The following is a 21996-nucleotide window of genomic DNA, read 5'->3' as shown; positions in this document are numbered from 1 at the left end:
TGTTTGCGAAGGCGAGTTTTCATGTGAACGATTGATGTTTTAACGCGCGTACCTCGTTTTTCCTTTTTGGATTTTCGAAGCTTGTGGTCTGATGCCCGCGTCGCGAAGAAAACAACTATTTGAACGCCAACATCATGCTGCATTCGTGCTTTACCTAGCATCTCAGTGGTTCAGAAAAAAGAAAAGACGTCAAAGATGTTAAAAGATGTTACTTTCAACACTAGGTAATTATTTTTGTAAGGCAGTAAAAATATTTTACGTGCAGAGAATGAGACGTGCGCTTTATATAAAGCGAAAGAAACAATGATCTCAAGCCGGTACATGTGAGAGCGCATGCGCTAAGGAGATATCTTCGACATATTGGCTTAAGGGAAACAGAAAGTGGACTTTGTGAAGTGCGCAGCTGTCGCATTTCGAAGATGCGTGTTGGGAATTTTACACTAATATTATGTTCACGCACTTACGTATAGTTTTCCACGAATATACACGAATGAGAACGTGTTTGGCTATACAGGAGAGAGGAAGAGAAATTACAGAATAGAAAAAATACGTATTCCGACTGAATAATCATAGGTTATGTAAATTCTTTTCCCGTTAGACCTCACTGAGGTGGAAGAACTGTAGCACATTGCACCTTGCAGTTTTTAATTGTTAGAGTCTTTGTTGTCGCTACATTTTGCCGACTCGGCTATAATTGCATAGGTCAGCTTTTTTAAAAAGTCATTATCACGGACCTGGCAACGTCGCTATTATAATTTTCGCTATCGCGGTTGGCTGGCGGTTTCTCTTACACGCATCGCCATAGCAAACGGAAGGCTCTATAAGCAATGGTCGTTCTATACCAGCGGATCGATTACACACATATTTCCCAGGTAGGTAACTGGTGTCCAGGAATTCTCTATAGTACTAAATACAGCTACGATCATAGATTACATAGAAACGTGTGTATCTGATAATTTGGATTCGTAATCGTAAATACCTCTTATGGAACAGTGTTACATGGATGGTCGTATTTTCCATAGCGCTCTATCGATGACCACCACGGCGATGACCAATCACCGTTGGCGTTTATGAAATGGATTTTGCGAATTCACGTGCCTTCCCATCACAACGAGTAATCGCCGCAAATTCACGCTGGGGAGCCAGCGCTCTTCGGCTGCACTTTTCGTGTGTCCTGAGGTACAGGAACTGCCGCGCTCGAACGCAGCAGCAGCTGAGCTGCGCTGTGGTTTAGCGGGTTACTTCCTTCCTCGAAGTAGCAAACGAGCGCTCTCCACTACTAGTTTCAAGTTCGAGCTACAAAAGTGCTTACATGCTACGGCAATGCAACGACGGCCACCAATTCTACTTAGGCGGTGATGCGCAGAACTACGTATTATGTGCTGAAATCACGTCTGCAACTGGCCCACTAAAGCTACCTCAAATGAGTAAACGACGCTTCCCTTTGAATAAACAAAGAAAGAAGCATGGCAGCCAGATCGGTTCTGTCTTTTCCTCGGATCGCAAATTTGAAAAAAAAATATGTAACACGTTTTTGAATCAGCCTCGTAGTATAAAGAAAAAAAAAGTTGGTCTTTCTGTTCACTTTCCGAGAATACAATGTCGCTTTTACATCAAAGTACAAAGCGACGCTTCGCATATATCACGAATCTTAAGAAGACATCTCCTCGACCGCTGTGGAGTCACCATCACAAAAGCAGAACAACATAGAAAAAAGCAGAAAAAGACACGCTATTACGCCGTAACATTGTGTCACCTAGGAGAAAGAAAAATATGAGACTTTTGGAAATTCTGCGTACTTTTGTCTACGAAAAAAAACGAGGGCTCAGGTTAACAACCAAAGTTGACTTGAATGATGACTTTAATGACGGACTTACTCCATGATAGACTCGGTGCCCGCTTACTTGTCAACGTGTTTTCAGAACAAAGACAAACAGTATGAAATTTGTTTAAATGAAAAATGCGCCATATTTTAATTTTTTTCTTTATTGTTGATACATTTTTCTGTCCCATTTCTTTATTCTCCTCAGAGAAGCAAATTTAACTTCGAGGCGAACTTTCGTAATGCTTGAATAGATATACTGCCTGAAAGTGCTTTTTTTTTTCATGCTTGACCCATGACGCCCCTCCAGATTACTTTGTGCCACTTTTCTTACGTCTACCACTTCTGTTGTTTATGGCTCCAAGCATATTTTTTTGTGTTTAAACATTCATTCTTTAGAAAGCGCTCCTTCTGTGGTATATTGAGATATATTTTATGTCAGAAGGTACGGTATGGGAAATTACATGCGCCAATAGCGCCAAGTGCCGCCGTCACGTTCTTTTTTCAACGCCTACGTTCAAGGTTACGTTCAGCCGCGTTTTATTGCAATTGTCGTTGAGCCAATCAAAGACATTGCGAGTAATGCAATAACGACTGGGTACAACGTTTTTTTGGAGTTTAACAACTAGGTTTCACCTTTGGTTTGTCCTTCGTAATTGAAGTCCTTCGCGGTGATTGTGCCTGAACAGACACCGCACGGAATGCTCAGTGAACCTCGCTCTGCCAGTTTATCACACAAATGTTATGAAGCCCGTCTATATATGACAAAACAGCAAAGCCTATAGGAATTGTTTTGGCGCTGATACTTCCATTAAGAATCTCATGACCCATATGTTGTTTATATAAAATATTCGCCATTCACAATCATTGGAACATACGGTGTCACTGGCGACATCGTCGTCGCCCTCACTGTGCCTGTTGAGTAAATCATAAGGGTAGCTGTTGGTGTGGTAGTGCACAATAATCGCAACTTGTAGGGAAATGTAAGTTGAAAAATGTTCCTCGAAGCTACAGGCATTCAAAAAACATGCTCATTACTGTGTCATCTCGAGTATGATGATGGCTGTTTGCTTGAAGGATGAGCTCGGCTTGAATGATGTCCTTTTAAATCAGTTGTCCCCCGTTTTTGCTGCTTTTGCTGTGTGCTTTCGCTACTTCGCTCGGAGAGGTTCGTTCCTTGTTGGGATGGAGCTTAATTGCTGGTTGCTAAGAGCATCTATCATGAAAACTGTCCGAGTCTGAATGTCACCTAGGTTTTTGCTGGGCAACCACTCATTGCTGGCATGCCGGTTTGTGCGCAGGTCTCCAGGAGAGAGATTTGAATCTCACGTTCAGCTAAATATTGTTTGACCTTTGCCTTCAGCAGAGGCGCCAGACACAGGTTCATACACCAGTATAATTGAATAAATCAGAGGAAAATGCTAAATGTGTCGTTTAGAGTAAGCGTTTTAATGATTGTGATTCATTAAGTTGCAAAATCATTGATTGGCAATCGCAGAAGCATATACGTTTACCTGGCACGGGCCACCCTCTAATGCGTAGCATGTTCCGAACATCAGTGTATTAGTGTATAGCTACACAAGCTTTTCGAAAGAATGCTTTCCGCTCGTTCTCCCTCCCTTTCGGTATGATAGAGGTAACTGCATTGATTACTGGAACTGATTGGCTTTATATAGCTTGTTGCCACCCAGCAATGAATATGTCCATAGAAAAAAAGTTTGAAAACTCTCAAACTATTCCCTGTCAATATTATGGATGAACGCAGTCAGTACGTATTTGACCATCACTACTTGAGTTTCGTAGAAAGGCCAGACAAATAGCTTGCTAAAGCGGTGTGCACTGTGGACATTGATGCTATTAGTGTACGTCTACAGCGCAAGCATGTAAACGTCTGCACTGTGCAGTATGTCCTTTTTTATATTAATTAAGTTGCACAGTTGAGGTCAAAAGCCGTATATAACACATGAGGCAGTATGTAGAGCAGGAAAGCATAGCGTCTCGTGCATTTCTACGAATATGTGTCCTAAAATACGGAAGCACGCGCGTTAGTTTGGTTACAATAAGCGACAGCTATAATAGGACCACTGTGATTATATTTATGATGATTTATACCCTACAGCGTAAGCAGTGTTGCTAGCCGTAATCGCTCGCTTCGGCAACTCAGTGACATTAGTGTGGTGCTCCTTAGCAGGGCGTCGCTTTCATTTACTATCTGCAACGGCCGGAATCTGGTGGGGGCGGAATGCAATAAAAAAAAAAAACCGCTCCTGTACCTAGCTCTTGGGGCATGTAACAAACTCCTATGGGCCAAATTTATTTGGTAGCTTTCCATAACGGTGTATTTGTCAGCCTGTGTGTTGTTTTCGTAAGTCACACCCACTCAGCCAATCACTATATACATGGACAATCTAAAATACGTGTGAGTACGTAGTATAACAACGCACAATATTTGCAGGTATTATTGTCTTTTTCCAAATATCCAACTTTTTTTTACGAGTGCTCAGTCTGTAGGATGTCGGACATATCTACCATTACTGTACAGTCACAGACTGTGCAATTATTTAGTTGCAGAGAAATTTGGACGAGTGATGTCTACACAAGCTTTAAATACGTGAAGCTTTTATTTCTGCGAAACTGACATGAACATTCAAAATTGTTTAAGTTTTACATGTTTTTACATGTTTGGGTGAACTTTATAAGCACTTCACGGATGTAGCTGGCACGTTTCCTCGAGAAGTTTGCTTATGAGAAGCACGAGAGGTCCATTGAAAAGGAGAACAATGAAGGCGCCGAAGTCGAGAGCACAAAAGCCGTGTCTCACGAATAGACAGCACTCAGAAACAATGTCTTCGAGGGTAAACACTGGAAAACCTAAAATTCCCGACGCAGCGACAGCCATTTCATACTCGCTTGTACCGAAGACATGTTGACCAAAGTAAACTTGCAGCCCTTCTGTCGTGAAAACACATTACATGAGAGATGGCGCTTTTACAGAACAAAGGAAAGTCATGGAGGTTAACAGGAGGTGTTGTACCAGCGCGTAAAGGACGAGGCGAACAATGCACACATGAAATATAAATAGGGGGCGCCTTGGGCCGGTCGATTAATTGCGCCATGGCGCACAGGCACAGAGCTTCTGTGGAGGCACTGTTTTCATCGGTCTCATCAAAATAGCTACAGAGAAAGAGGGACGGGTCTTTCCCAAAGGTGCGTATATTGCTGAACAAAAGAAAAATATCCAGTTTGGAAACGCGTCTAAAACAAAAGCCAGGATTGTGAGTGAGATGAAGTAAGGAACCCAGGCCCATATCTCCTCAACATTGCTGTTAGAAAGCAAGCGGTCACTGGAACAAAGAAAGGGCACAGAGCAAGTGTTTCTTTAAAGAGGCGAGTTGCGCAGAAAGGCTGCCACAAATTACGATGGTGAAAAGGCTTTCAACTTGCTTGCAAATTTTTCTTTAAAATTTTGAATGGACAGAGAGGAAGAAAGCAAAAGTATGCTATCATCATTGATGTATGACTTCGGTTTTTGTTGTTTCTTGTTATTCGTTCCAATGAATATCGCAATGACAACATTACATAAAAAAAGCACTGATCCAGTTGATCCCATCCACTGATCACAGTAGTTATTCTTTAGCGTGTCGGTGGGTGAAAGACGTGAATAATGCTTGCACAAAACATTGATTTCGTGTCCAGTTTAAATCAGGAGCGGGAACTTGTTTTATGGTGGTTACCTGCGTTGTGGTTACTGTCAGATAACATTGTACTGTCAATTCAAGTCTGACACATAAAAGGCCGCGTGGAACTTGTTCACTTAGCCGATATACATGTCCACGTCTTCTCTATTTCAAATATCTCAAAAGCCTGTAAAATAAATATCGCCACGTTTGCTTCTGCCTACCCATTCCTCATTTGTCGATCTTGCGGTGGGCATTAAGTAATACACAGGTTTGAACGAGTTTGAGTTTGAACGATACAAACATCCGCTTAAACTGTAACCAGATGTTTTTATCGCCATGATGGAATTCCAAGTGATGATGATGAACATGGTGGTTTTATTCTAAGTACATTCCATATTCTTCCCAGTGATCAGGGGTGATGTGCTGACTGCTACAAGGTTCGCATTTGAGTCAAACAGTCGAAGGCTCAGTTATGCGCGTACCATACATTGTAGCCCCTTCGCTAAGTATGTATTATCAGGTACAAATGTTAACAAATTATTTCAAGGTTTATCCCTTTTTTATTGACAAGCTAGAATGTGATGCTAGTGCACAAATGCGGTTCCTACTTGTCTTCTTTTTTCTTGAACAAGATGCAAAGCTACGAATAGAGCTCTGGAAAATTTCTTTCACCTAGGTTTTCAAGACAAAAGCGGGATACAAGCAGCCGAATTAACAAAGCTTTTCATTCGTAAGGGCCTTTTGACATTATTGGCCGACCGCATACACTATTATGTCCCGCATCATAATTGGCATATACGCTCTCTTACGAAGAACTCTAGCATATGAACTTTTTGTGAATGCTTGTTATGGTTCCTCGGTATTTATTTAATTATCGGCTATAACGTGCTTGGCGTATTTTCTCTTTTCCGATAAATCAGTTTGGTTCTTTTCCTACCCTTTCATGATTACCGTCAGTCTACACTTCAGCTGCTTCTCTCTTTATTGCCCGGCGATCGCAACACAATCGTTGCTTTTCATCGCAATATTCTACGTTGCAGAATTCCTCTGAGCCTTTCCGGTACAGCGGAGGGCGACGGTATCTCGCAAGTCCAATGGGCCAACTTTTTCGGCTCCATACGTACGTGCTTCAGTGCTTGCTTTGTTCAACTGCAACATGATGATCGCAATGCGCATAGAGTCGGACTGCGCTAAGAGTTGAAATCACTGCAGGAGTTTGAGGGAATAGAACAGTCCGCGACGAGTGTGGCAGAATGTCTTGAATGCATGATGTAAGCACATTTTTCTTTAGGATTTGCGATAATGCTACACAGAGCACTCCTAATAGAAACTTCACCGGCACAGTGTTTACGGACGATAAGCATGCGTCTCAAATCGCAAATATATTAACCTTAGATCCAATATTTGCAGATTGCAAATATTGTATCTAAGCGCGTTTTCATCGCTCATTAAGCCTACGGCGCGCGGCGACGACTTCATCGCCGTTGACGTCATACGGAACCTCACGGCTATGGCGACGCCGATGGCAGAAATTCGCTTTAGAGTGTCCATATAATGGGTAACGCCATAAAACGCAAAACTGAGTGAACATTCAAGATGGTGCTTGCACAACTTTTTAAAAAACATAGTGCGTCACGTTTGAACGCCTGCGTTTTCTCGGCACCAGCGAGGTAACCCGGATGTCCGTTGCCAGTGCAGTAGCACTGCCTTCAGGAGCATCATAAAGGGCGTCAGCGCTGAGCGCGTCTACATGCAAACGCACTCGCGTCCAGCCCTACTTGCCTGCGAGGATCGTTTTTGCCAGTACAAGCCTTTTGCTGACTTAAATCTTCTATGAAGCACTTCCATGACGCGGTGTACAACTAGAAAATCCAGCGTCGGTGTGCATGTCGGCGTGAGCGTAAGCATCGGCGTCTGGCGGAAATAATCATGCCGAACCACATCATCCCGAACCACCCTGACCGGGCAGTCCCTTCACGTGCGGCGAGGCGTTAGTGAAAACAATTGACGTTCTCAAAGTAAAATCCCTCAGAACAATCGTGAAGTGCGACTTAACCACAACCCACAGACGTGATAGTGTCGGATCGTAATTTTAATATACGAGAGAAAAGCTTGATAAGCTGCCAGGGATCTTTGAATGCTATCACGTTCCACTCTTAAAGACGAAGCTTAAGCGTCCTCCAATTCTGATGGTGTTTCGCTGTACTTTGGTTCAAGGCAAAATTGAGGGGAATGTTGAAAACTGAGCCTTTCTACATTTTCATCGGGCCCCATGTCGCAGAAAATACGGTGTCCGTGTCGGCATCAACGGCGCCCAATAACGCTACCGCGTCCCACTCTTAAAGCTGAAGCTTAAGTGTGCTCCAAGTTTTTTACGCTTTAGACACGACAAAATTCACACCACTTGCTTCTACATACGTTCTATTGTCGTACTTAACATTACCTTTTCGCATCTTTCCCTCTCTCGAACCTCTCCAACTACACCGCTCCAACTACATGTCCATTTTTTCTGCCAAGCGCCATGCTCCACGGGCTTCGCACTTCAACTCACTTGATTTACAAAGTACAAAACGCACGTGAGAGGAGGAGCCTGCACATTGACACGAATATCGCTACTTTAGTTGTTTTCCAGGGGCTTTATTCCAGAACGTTTTACGGGTGCCGCCGCTGACATTTCCCTCCTCCTCCCCAGCACTGGCGCCACGCTTGCCCTCAACGTCCCTACTGCGCTGCTGCTGATATTTCCATCCTCCTGCCCAGCGCCGTCATTGCCCTTTCCCTCAACGCCCTCCCACGCGACCACTGACGTTTCCCTCCTCTTCCCTAGCGCCGCTGTTGTCCTTTCCCTCAAAACCCCCCGCGTTGAGCGCGAGGGGCAGTACGGTAACGCTAGCACGAATTTTCAAACGTTAGCGCTGGCCCCATTACTCCTTTTCAGATTCTATGCACCACCATCATATACAGGGTGTTTCAGCGAACACTTTCAAAATTTATTTAAGGTTGCATATGGCAGATAGCCGAATTCTAGTTAATGAGCTGGACTACTCGAAGAGGCGGACATTACTTGCACAAGAAATTGAAATGCATAATCAAATAATTAACAGAAATTCACTAATTAGTTTTTAACTAATTGCCTGATGGCCCATATTGCAAATTACAAATTGCAGCCGTGGAGTTCGCAAGGCGGATCCACTTGGAATGAATTCTCGGAATGACACCAGTTTCGAGATATTAATTCCCGAACTTTGCGGAGAAATGCATTAGCGTTCCAGTTAATTTTGTGCTTCGATGCATAAAGCAACGTTTTGTTAAGAACATAACTGGAACGCCAATGCATTTCTTCCCAAAGTTCGGGAATCAATACCCCGAAACTGGTGTCATCCCGAGAATTCGTTCCAAGTGAATCCGCCTTGCGAACTCCATGGCTACAATTTGTAAATTGCAATATGTGCCATCAGGCAATTAGTTAAAAACTTAATTAGTGAATTTCTCTTTATTATTCGATTATGCATTTCAATTTCCTGTGCAAGTAATGTCCACCTCTTCGAGTAGACCAGCTCATGAACTACAATTGTTCTATCTGCCAAAGGCAACCTTTAAGAATTTTTGAAAGTGTTCGTTGAAACACCCTGTATACTGTGCCCCAAAGTAATCTAAGTTACAGTATGGCTGCATTCCGCTTCCCGTTTATTTTATGATGAGCCACTTCGGAGCCAGCTGTCGAAGAAGACGACGAACACGCGAGCAGTGGCACGTGCGCGAGGCGAGCTCGCTCACTTTTTATGTACCTCAGAGCGGCCTTGAAATATAGAGATTTAAAGCTTTCGCCTTAATACTCTTATCAAAGAGTACCTTTTTTCCTCAAATATTCATTCATGCTTTTCATGATAATAACCGCTATCGATGCTTGAATGTAATATCTCAGCAATGCCACAAAAGCGTTTGTGGTGTTGCTTCACTAGTTTTTATTCCTGCCAGCACTCGGGCAGTTTTGTATGAACATATAATAAGACACGCGCAACGCGCGCATTTCGTGGTGGCACCGCTAGATCACACCGCTGGTCTACAGGAAGCGTAGAAACATTACCCACTTTACGGCCACAATAAATGTCACTTGGTGCGTGGAATGTGGAAAGGAGTAGTGGTGGCAGTGACACCGTTCGCAAATGCCATTCTATGCTCAAAATTGTATATGTTATCGGAGTGGGAAGTTAACCAAAGATCGGTAGGCCGCTTGGCTTTGGGAGCCCACTGTAAAATCCCAAATGGGGCAGTGCAGGGGTGACATGGATTGGGCCTGTTTTGAAGTCAGAGAAGAACAGAGCAAAATTCGTTTTGGAGAAAGACTCAGGAACATGGATGAAAACAAATGGACGGCTAAAGTGCACAAGTATCTGTACATGAAAAGCTTGGAAGCAGAATGGAGGAAGAGGTCAAGAAAGTTGGCAACCAAGTACGGGGTAAATGAAAGTGTAAATAAACAACCAGGAGTCATAAAAGATAGTTAACGAAACAGAGACAGTGAATTGGATGCGATGAATGGAAACAAAAAAGGCCATAGCTTTTTAGAAGAATGGGAAGAAAGAAATTAGAAGGGAAAATTTAAAGGGCAATGCCTTGCTATTCCAGGCTCGAGCTGATTGCGTAAGGGCAAGATAATACCGGAGCAAATATTCGTAACAATATGAGGCATGTGTCTGCTGCAGTAAAAATCCGGAGACCACTGAGCACATCCTAATGAAATGCGAAGAGATTCACCCAGTGAGACCTGTAGGTAACGTTGCACTTTCCAAAAGTGCTTGGATTAAAAGTGGGTGGAAGCATCAGCTGGTCAGCAGTCGAAATAAGCTAGAGACGTTTAGTGTGTTGGCGGAGCAAAAAATCACAGCATATCCACGAAGTGAATGATGATGAGTGGGCGAAGCACCGGGGGATCATTCGGGTAAACCACAGCTACGGACGAGAGATAAAGAGAGCGCGCATCGGGAACGAGAGAGAAAGAGAACGCGCGTCGGGAACGAACGCCCTTGTGCACCGCAGCGCCCCTAGCTACGGACGAGAAAGAAAGAGAGCGCGCGTCGGTAACGAGAGAAAGAGAACGCGCGTCGGGAACGAACGCCCTTGTGCACCGCAGCGCCCCTAGCTACGGACGAGAAAGAAAGAGAGCGCGCGTCGGTAACGAGAGAAAGAGAACGCGCGTCGGGAACGAACGCCCTTGTGCACCGCAGCGCACCTAGCCACGGATACGGTGGCTAGATGGGTAGGTGTGCCGACCGGCGCGACTGAAGCGTAGTTCACCGCTTCTCCGCGTCATGACGCAAAATTGGCGCTGCAGACAGTAGAACGGTTCCCCAGCGCGCGTCGTCTGCTACAGGGGGCTGGGGGCGAGCAAAAAATAAAAATAAAGCCCGTATTGGAATAGTTGTATGTCGTCTGTTCGTGTCAGTTTCAAAGGTGAAGAGCTCCGGGTCTCTCGTACTGTTCGCAAGTCGGAAAAATGACCGGCGAGATTAGCGGCGGCATTGCTCCACCAAAGAAGACCACCAAGGAGACTTACTGCTTCGCTCCGAACTGAAAGTCGGGCTCTAAATTTGTGAGAAAGACAGCGGAAATGTTCGCCCCGGGCTGCTCAGTAGCTTGCTCAGTATCGGCGACGTTAATGAGCAAGCGGTACACCGAAAAGCGTACGTCGCTGAGCTCCTCGATCGACATTGGAAATTTGCAAGCCGCACACGAGGTGCTCAGCGCCTGCGTCATCGAGCACCACTGCGCTGCTACAGGAAAAAGAAAAGTGGCTCTAGGCTGATATTATAATATAGCGCAGGCTATGTAGCAAGGAAGTTCCTGCAAGAACCAAGTGCTCCGATTGTTCAGGGACATTACGTACTGAATTCAACAGAATGAGTAGGTCAGGGCTGTTGCTCCCTTCTGAAGCACTAAAAAACTGGTAGCATCGCTCGAACACTCCTTCAAGCTGTGCTTCAGTTTAAATGAGTTACGAAGGAACAGTATCGCCGAATTTGCATCCTTTCTGCAGCTAAATCCTCCGAATTCGATCGGATGTAAGCTGCACAAGAAAGAGATCACAAACGATGTTGTGAAGTTCTATTCAATTACAGGCCTTTACTTTCTTGTCAAGGGCAAGAACATGGCACGCGAAAGCAACAGGGAGAAGAGGAATCACCTGAAGTGGAGGCGTGTGCTGTGAAGAATGTTGTGATGTGGTGGACCAACGTTGCGACCTTGCTGGCACTAAGCTATGTATGTTGGTGCGTTTGCTGACTCAAGTTATGAGAGCGCTTCTTGTATTTTAAATATATTCATGAATTCAGCCCAAGACGTATTGCTTTATTTTGTTGCAACCAAACAGTGAACCATATGCACTTACCAACACAATTCGTCTCGTAACAATTTAAATACCGTAACTGAAGCAGCAATAAACACAATAGCTGGATTTCTCGAAATTGAAATATTAGAACTTACTAAATATCACGTAAACACGTTTTCATATACTGCATAAAACCACTGCAGTATTGTTTTATGCATGAAAAAATGCACCTACGTATTTAATGCAATGGGCTGGAGCGCCGCGTTTATACCAATAAATGTGACCAATCGCCAAGCTAGAAAATTAACTTCAGCATATCGTGCCTTCTGACAAAATCCCCATTCTGGCTTCGCCTACACTGCTCAAAACGGCATTGAATAACACGTACTTCAAAGCTAGAGCAGAGGCAGCGATACTATCAACCACGCTGCTCGTCTACACAGCGCAGCCGACATTGCGCGCAGCTCAGCCGTTATACTGTCCGCAGCGCCACTTTTGCGTCATGGTGCGGAGAAGTGGTGAACTACGCTCGGTAGGCACACCTACCCATCTAGCCACCGTACTACGGACGAGAGAGAAAAACGCCGGAAGCGTTCTCCGGAAGCCGGAAGCTGGCTTCCGGAACCGGAAGTGGACACGGAAGCGGAAGTCGGCTTCCGGTTATACTATACATATACATATATATGTATATGTGCGTATACATACATACATAGCGGTCTCCATTCCAACCAGAGCGACGGACTTACGCCATCTAGTGAACACTTCATAAAACTACAGGTGGCTACATACGGAGGAAGGACAGACCCACGCCCTAAGGAGCTTCGCCCCTAAAAGCAGGAAAGAGATTGGTACACCTGTATCCATTACAGGCAAAGCTAGTGGTACAAGGTTGACAGATAAGTTTTGTGGAAGAGAAAAAATATTAAGGAGATCTATGCAAGAATGCTGAAATGAAATGCATCTATAGCATGCTTGATTAGCTCGAGCAGGCAAGGTGCACTATTTGTCACCGCCCTGTTTCAAAGGGGCTTCCAATAAATCATCATCATCGAGCTCAAGAGAGAAGCGCGGTTACCGTATACGTCTCATACATGTACTGTTTACGCGGAGGCAATACAAAATGTCGCTACATTGCTTCAATACTAATTGCCATCATGTCGACAAGTCATCCCGTGACGTCTTATGCCAGATTTATTTCTTTCTATAGGAAGCGGGAGGAAGAGGCGGATATTGTGTTATGTTTTCGTGTAGATGGGATCGGCATATCCAACTATACGGTTCTCAGCAATTCTCTGGAAAATGCTGTGGCTAAGGCGGCGCACGGAACAGGCACAGGAGGTGAAACTGAACAGAACTTGGATCGTGAAGCGTCTATAATTAGCCTAATCTTTAACGTTTAACCTCTATCAACGCCATACTTGTATAGGCTACTTCTGGCGTACAAGGTGCGGCCTGACAACTTCTCGCGTTCTAGTCAGAATTTTATCTTTTCTTTAGAGACTGGGCGCTGAGCTCCACGAAATTCTTAGTTACCCACTCGAAACCTGATATCAGCGCCGAAAACATTTTTATTTTCAGACATTAGGAGAAAACAAAACACGAAAGAATGGGATATCTTCCCTACGAGACTTGTGGCACACGATGCTTCGATTACGAGATGCTTATAGTGACTTCACCTTGGCTGAGAGCAGCGCGAATAAACACCTGTGGCTATAAGTCTTCCGCGATTTAATCAAGGTGCGGTAAGTGCAGAGCTTTGAGCTCTGAAAAAAGCCATTTGATTCAGTTTAGGAAGTTCCCTTCAGACCGTATAAACCAGGAACAATGGAACTCCTATTACAATGTCCTAATTCTGTGAATTGTTTCACCAGCACTGCGACACAGAAAAAAATTTCTTCTGAGAGCACAATTTCTTCTTGCGCATCGAGGATAACACTCCCAATAAATGCGCTGCTCAAGTAATGGTAATTACGAATTTTGCATGGCCAGCTATAGTAAATTCCACTAAAACCCTTCGCCAAACGCATTTCTCTATGGAACGTAAGAACAATTTTACTCTTCAGATGCTGTGAAAACAAAATAATTTGTAAATACGAAAAAGTCAGTGAACATTGTGAAGCTGAGAGTATAGCGTGAATCCAAGAATGAAAGAATAAAAAAAATATGAATCTCAAAATCCACAGAAAAGGGAATGGTGATCGCCGGTAAACGCGAAGCATACTTAGTACGAAGGCAGAACCATAGAAAGAAGCAGACAATAAAGCCCTATGGCTTCTCCAGCTTTTCATCCTCTGTATGTCTTTCTTTTTTAAGTCCCTTTTTCTCCCGGTTTTCGTAGCACTCATCGTAGTTGGGCAGTGGCCGTGGCTTTCTCCAACTCAGCATGGGGTCCTGGGTTGTCTTCCTGGCCGTGGAGACGTCATTGCGGTAGGGCACAGTGCGAAAAGACTTGTCTTTTTAGATTAAGGTGCACGTTAAACAACAACAGGTGTCCGAAATTAATACGGAGCCCTCCACTATGGCGTCTCTCATAGCTCCCGTGTTGCATTGGGACGTTTAACTCCATGAATCAATCAAATGATCATTGGACTGCAATTCGGACTCTCCGCTGGATCACTTCTATGCCTTACCTCTCTTTGCTTTCTCTCCCTCTCTCTCTCACCTGTTTGTTGGTATAGTTCTGAATAATAAAAAATGAAGATCCTCGAATCCACTTATTTTTATCGCATAGCAAAAAGAAACTTGCTATGGAATGAGCAGAAAGCTTCTTTATCTTAAATGGCGACTTCGGAGTGAACGTTCTGCGGGAGTGAGCTTCAATCAGTGATACAATGCACAACCCAGAAAAAAGAAAAGTTCCTCTACAGAGAAAGATAAAAAAAGAAAAGAAAGGCAGAGAGGTTACCAGAACGAAATTATGGTTAGCTACCTACACAAGAGAAAGAGAGATAGAGATAGTAAGCACATGCACAAAAGCAACGCTGTTCACAGAACAGGAAAACAGTTAACATTCGTCAGTACAAAAGCTGCTTGTGCAGGCTTGTTGACCATAAAAATTGCAACAACGCATTCGTATCCCTGTTTTGCGACGACTTGTGAGATCGGTATTTCAGAATGATTTGTTCTGAAACCGATAGTTATCTTACGGGGTTTAAGCTTTGATTCTACCTCTTTAATTAGGGTGTACAATGTATACTATAAAACATTGTTTGGCTGCAAGTATTCTTTAATAGCAGCTAAAAAGCTGGAGGACAGTGTTTTCGGCCCTCAAAGGTGCGCTAACATTGCATGAACACAGATTTATGCTACGTAGGACGCACTTCAAAACGATTTCTCAATGCTCAGCTCCTTTCGTCTCTTAGCGTTGTCTCTCAAAATATCGAGAAAATGGCGTCTTTTCTGCTCGAGGAGAACGCGAGCATAAAATCTCAGCGGAAACATGTTGGGGCCCAACCAGAAACTTGATCGGAAAGGCCAGCTTGCTTGACAAAGTGGCTCTTCGAGATTGATATGTCAGAGTGCTGCGTAGTAACGACGCATTGGAATGAACGAAAAACAGGAGACCTCCAATGCAACATGAAACAGGATCGTCTTTCTTCTGCTCAATGTAGCCCCACTGTGGCGGTTGTTCCGTGTCAATATCATCCACTCGCATTAAAATCTCAGAATTGCGGGCTATAGCTATGCAATTGCGCATCAAAAATGGATTGCCTTATCTTTCAGCCCCGGTTTTGTAAACGTTGCCGAATGATACGTTGTTCACTGCGCTGCGGGGACATTCTCAGAAAAACATGGAGTGCGCAGTGCAGGGGCTTTGTAAGGAAAATTTGTTAAAAATTCAGAGCCCTTCCACTACTGTGAAGAGGGAAGCCAGCGAAGCTCTGACTATGGCGGTCTGCTATACTGAATATTGCTATAGTGAATTTATATATTATCATTATTGACTATATTGAGTCTCTTCAGCATGTTCGTCAAAGATCAAGGACACCGGCGTCTTGTTTTCGCCCGGCGTGATGGCCGAGTAGTGCGTTTCCTGCGCCAAGTTCGCCCCTTCGTCATAGACTAGCGTATGAGCCACATCATTCATAGCCGCGGCACACTGAAGGCATCGTCAGGATCATGACTTCAGGATCGTGAAAGATGTGGTTAAGCGAGCGTCCGTCCCATAGCGAGTCAACAGGGGAACTGCTGATAACAGTGTTAGCGCGATCTCTACGTCACGAGACAAAGGTGCACAATGATTGGAGGGACGCGCCGCCGCCGAGTATCACGACACTTGTGAAAGAGGCATCGGCTGTCGTGAGGTGTATATCCATCGTCCGTTTTTACGCCTGTGCTAAGGCAGAAATGGCGGGAAACCACCACGCACATGTAGCCAAACCTGTACGCACATGGAGCCGAAATTGTTGTTGTACGCGTCGTTTTAAAGCGATAGCCCTAAGGGCCCCGTGTCACAGAAAATCCGGCATCGACGTCGGTGTCGGGTAATGGCGTCCGTCGCGGAGAAAATAATCCCGAACCACCCCGACCACGCAGACCCTCCGCGTGGCGCAGAGGCGCTGGTGAACTAATCGAATTTCTCAAAGCAAAATGCGTCAGAAAAATCGTAAAGTACCACGTAACCACAACCGATAGACGTGATAGCGTTGGATTGTGATTTGAATATACGAGAAAACATAATTCTGTTACGCGGAAACTGAAAGACAAACCCTTTTTACAGCATTTCTATCATTCACACAGCAGCTTGTCCTGGTCCGAGTTCCTTGCAAACACACCATGCAGATCGCACTCGCGTCCTCGGCAGCAGTGCGCCGAGGCGAAGGTGCAGATGAAAATCACCAACCCTTCCCCTGTGGCGAAAATGGGGTTCAGCGAAGCTTGCGTGTTTCTCCGGTGTTCCTCGGAACGAATTGCACTGACGAGTACAACGTTGTCCTCGAAGCACAACCAGTCACACACACTGCAGCTGGCTCCGAAGTTCCGGTTGAGAAACTCGCGTTGAAACCTGGTCGTCGCATCGGGGATGTTGGCGCTAGCACTCAACACCGTGCGCCCGCAACTTAGGGTCCGCGGCTCATCGCTGACGTTTCGCCTGGGCTTCGGAAGCCCTCACGCTCGAATCGGCACGTCGATGACGCGCCCTTTCCCGAGCCAGTTCGCAGCGCCGTTGCTCAAACGCAGCCTGCTCCTCGCCGGGATGCACCACGCGAAGCCTTTCCATCCGGGCACCCAAAGTGATCTGAGGCGAGGGAAGCCCGGTGGAGCGCGCGCCAACCCCCTTTCCTTCCCTTTCCCTCCCCGCCAAACATCAAACGACCCTGATTGGTCGCACGCGTTACGTGATCCGGCGCCGGCGCAGCTTTCCCCGCATCTGCTCTACTCCGGGAGCAGCCAGTTTTCCTAGCGTGACACCCCCACCACCTCCACCGCCGACACTTGTGAGGCAGTACAAGCTTAAAAAAAAAAAAAAAAAGCTGCAATTGCCGGGAAGCCTGACAAAGACTCAGGGATCTTTGAATGATATCGTGTTCCACTCTTAAAGGCGAAGTTAAGTGTCCCCAAAATGTTTTTTTTTTTGCATACAAACTTACATTAATGAAGCCTTCCAACATGAGTAAACAAAAAGCTGTGATATATTTTGCATTTGGATCATGTGAGCTTATGAGCTGAGGAGGTTGGTGCGGGTTCTGCTAGACCGCTAGCCTACGACAATAGCCTCTTGAAGACGTACTATCGTGAGCAATATGAGTTCGAACACACGGGCGCGTGGAAAATAGCCTCGAACCCTAGATCGGCCGATTTGCAGCGGCCGCTTTTGGAAACAAATTGGAAAGGGCGCAGCGCTTCCACTGGCTGTTCACACCCCCGCCTCGATATCATTGCTGCAAAACGGTAGCTTGTAGCATGTCACTGGCCGCTAGCGGTGATATCAATTCACATCAACGCGCACAGCTACATCAAATGACCCATCAGGCTATGCAGCTGCTGAGATATCGGCTGTGACGTAGACTGCCATAATGCACAGGTCATGCTTGTATTAAATCTAGGCGGTGTTGGCTGAGCGTTCGGATACGCCTCTTTTATCATTTTTTTTTGTACGCTAGCTAGCGAAGCGGGGGTGCCAACAGTTAGCGGAAGAGCCCCCCTCCTTTCCCCTCCGGTTTCGGCAGCGCGATCCACGTATGACGCTATCTAGGTTTTGAGGCTATTTTCTACGCGCTCCCGTGTTAGCGCTCATATTGCTCACGATAGTAAAGTCATCGTACGTTATCCACGACGCATAGACCACCCACCGTGTATGTAATTTGCGTATTCCAACAATGTACCCCGAGGACATCGTAATATGAATCACTAGTAGAAATACTACTCGTCGTGAGAAAAAATTCTAATGATAGGTGGGGAGGTCAGCCAACCAAAAGGTCTGGCTTAATAGATAGTAAGAGATCAAAGAACGAAAGAAAACAAAATAATACCATATGCATCCACCTGCGAAAAAACTCAAAAATGCGCAGCAGCGGGCACCACGAAATGAAGAAAGTGGAAAGTGGAGCTTTATGGCACCGTCAATAACCGAACTTTTCCATTCCGATGGTGCAGCCAAAAGATAGAGTTGGATAACATTTTGGCTTTTAACGGTGCCATAAAGCTCCACTTTCCGCTTTGTCAGTTTCATGGGGCTCACTGCTGTCCCTTTCCAAGCTCATGTGTGAGTGGATCCATTGCGCGTGATGTTGTTTTCTCTGGTCTTTGGTTTCTTCTTATATGACATATCTGCAGAACCATACCACAGCTTTTACCGCTCGCATTACCTTTCCACCTCTCATTAAAGCGTGTCTCATCAGCGTGAACATATTTTCGCTAGTGTTAGATATTAGTGTTTTCACGAGATCTATCATTGGAATACGCTAAAATGGACGCGGTGGGTGGGATATGCGGTGTGAATAAAGTACGGTGGCACTGCGTCTTCAATAGATTATTGCCCTTCGCTAGCGGTCTTGCATAACGCAGAACAAACGTTCTGAGCACATTGGTGCACAGGACCCATATGCAAAGTTTCATACCTATTTGTTCACTAGTGAATGCTTTCGACATCAAAAACAGGCTGCACAAAAAACCGCGCTTTATGAATATAAAGAAACGCACGTTTACGCTTGGATAAAAATGGCGCAATCTGAGGCGATGACCACAGAAAATCACAATTTAACGCAAATTAAGACACAAAATACCATTTGGCTGAAATACATGTGCATGCTGCGATACGCTATAGCGGCAAGCGCCAGTTGTCGTCGTAAGCACTAAATTGACGCCCAGTTTCTTTATTCACAATAGCGCAAATGGAATTCTAAAATTTATAAACACCAGGATAATCCAGATAGGTGGTCTTTTCTAAAGAGGCGAGTAATTAATTATTAAATTTTCTAATACGACGAGCAATTATATTAAGCCATGTTTTGTATCGAAAATATTTTGCTATTATTTTGCGTGCATTGCAATGATGGTTCAATTTTGTAGATAGCAGAGGAACATCGAATTCCGAACGTGGAAAAGAAAGGCGGGAAAATGAGAGCAGCCTTTACAATATCAGCACACTTGTGGTGGATTTGCGTGGCAGTCAACCTTCATTCCAGACAACTAAATCGCAGAGTCACGGACTTTGCTCCAACAAGATTATAAGAATAAGCCGGCGAGTATAATACAGCAACCTTCAAGGAAGAGAAGTACCGGGGAAATAAAGCCGGAAACGATGAGGTTGAGGCTATCGTTTCGGGATGTTTGTTTGCATCACTCGCTCACTTAACTATGCGTATTTTTCCCACGTTGTCGTTTTCAAAGGACGCGTTAAGCCTCGCCGCACATGCAGTGCTCGCGTTACTCAGCGAGTATGTTTCTACTGTTCTGCCCATCAGGCACGTGGACTCTCTTTAACGGCTCAAACAACCCCTCAGTTGTGGCCTTCATATTCAAAGGCACAATATACAGACTCATTGAACATGGAGCCATGCAATTGACTGACGTGAAGGAAACATCATGGCTACATTGGTTGATTATATTCAACTCTTTCCCTACCATGAGAAAAATAGGTGTTTTAGGGGCGAAGCTCCTTAGGGTGTGGGTCTGTCCCTCCTCTGTAGTAGTAGTAGTCGTCGTAGTAGATAGCCACGTCTACTTTTATGAGAAAAGTTGTCGCAGTTTCACCTGAAAGGTGAAGCATCAATTGCGATAGCAAATTTGTAGAGAGATATACGGAGTAATGATATTAGCTTTATCAGCTGTATAAACTTGGACATGCAGCAGCACCGGCAACGCGCCGAACTGTTGTCGACGCCGTCGGCATTTTGCCCGCGTTCGCTCAAAATGCGTGCGGCGTTGGTGACTGTTGCCGGAGCCTCTGATATAAATAGGCACTTGGTGCCGCAGCTAAACGTCGCCTCCCTTCCCTCCCCCTTCCCCCCCTCCCCCACGGCCTCTCGCGCATCGGAAGAAGGCGCGTTTGCTCTACATATATGGTGATTGTAAAGGAGGAAAGAGACGCCTACTTCTGCAGCCCTTAAGGAAGCACGGCGCAGAACGCGCGTTTGTTCTCCGCCGTGCGTTCACTCCCCGTGAAAGAGCGCGTCCCTCGCGCCCTTTCACTCGCACATACAGCGTTCGGCGGCGCTGAGCCGTGCTCCCTCAAGGGCTGCAGAAGATAGCGCCAACCTTTCCCTTTCCCTCAAGAACCACTTACCACCACGCGCGGCCACGATTTCATCTCCATTGACGTCATACGGAACCTCACGGCGACGGCGACGGCGACGGCGACGCCGACGGCAGAAATCTGCTTTTGAGTGTCCATATAATTGCTATCGCAATAAAAAAAAATTCCGAGAGTTGTGGCCATAGCGGAATCGAACCAGGAACCCCTTGCTTCTGAAGGCGTGGCGCTAACCACTACGCCACGAAGCGCACATGGACAGACGCACCACGATGGCAATAAATACCCAACATTAACGAAAGACTGCGCGTTTCTAACGCGTTTGTGCTAGCGCGTTACGGCCCGTGCAAGAAGCTGGTGTAAGACGCTGTGGCCTCTCCGCCTTACCCCCGTATTCATAAACGCTGATGGCGTCGGCAAACGCGGTGCACGTTCCCGCATGTGTAAACGGCTGCGTAAGACGCTGTGGCCTCTCTCCCTTACTAGAGAGTACTGCACGTTTCTAACGCGTTTGTGCTAGCGTCCCCTTAAGCGGGAGATGGTGCAATTATAATGAAGGACGCTGTTATTAAATAGGAATGACGTCACATATGGCGCGTGTCATTGGTGGAAGTCAATCGTTCGATTTAGTGCGGCGAGAGAGAGAGAGAGAATAAACATCTTTAATGTATAAATGCAGCTTTGGAGAGGCGTCCTCATTCCAGGATGCCTTGAGCTCGGGCCGCGTCCTGGGCCCTCGCAATCAGCCGTTGCTGATCTTCGAGGTCGGAGCTGGCCAAGGCTCTCTCCCAAAGCTCGTTGGTGTGGTAGGGGTGCGGCGAGACTGGGCGAATTACACGGAAGATTCACGGTTTACCGATGATTCCCTCCGGAGCTTCGCCCACTCATCATCATTCACCCCGTGGATATGCGGTATTTTTTTGTATGCTACGGCAGATTTTTTTTTCTGAAGGAACTACTGTACTCAATATTTAATGTAATACATAAACAGATAGCAAAGTGAATGCCCTTTTCACGCATAGAAGTTGTATTAACAACATGTATGTCATAAAAAATATATAAATTGTTAAAATCAAGATTGTACGATAAAATTGAACAAAGTTTGTAAAGAGACGCTTGTATCTACTAAAAAAATGTTACGAAAATTATGAGACATGCAAAATGTGTTGCCGTCTATTAGGCATTATCTCCGAAAAAAAATCTAAATTTTTCATTGAACAGGTATTTCGGTACAAATATTTAACTGCAAGCACTACAGTTGGGCATGCCGGGCTGCGGCCGCCGTTGTTCTGGGCTGGTTTGCGTCTTCGTCGCCTTCAGACTAAAAGTCCGACGAAAAGTCAGCGTCTTCTGACTCGCTGCTATTCGATCTACCGATAAGATCAGCCGCAGAGGCAGCGTAATCGCGATATCTGTGATCTCCCGAAGCGCGCGCGCCGTTTCCGGAGCTGGACATTTTTTTTCGTTCTGC

The sequence above is a fragment of the Dermacentor silvarum genome, chromosome 6, assembly GCF_013339745.2.
Source record: "Dermacentor silvarum isolate Dsil-2018 chromosome 6, BIME_Dsil_1.4, whole genome shotgun sequence".
Lineage (NCBI taxonomy): Eukaryota > Metazoa > Arthropoda > Arachnida > Ixodida > Ixodidae > Dermacentor > Dermacentor silvarum.
Note: the sequence above shows the minus strand (reverse complement) of the source record.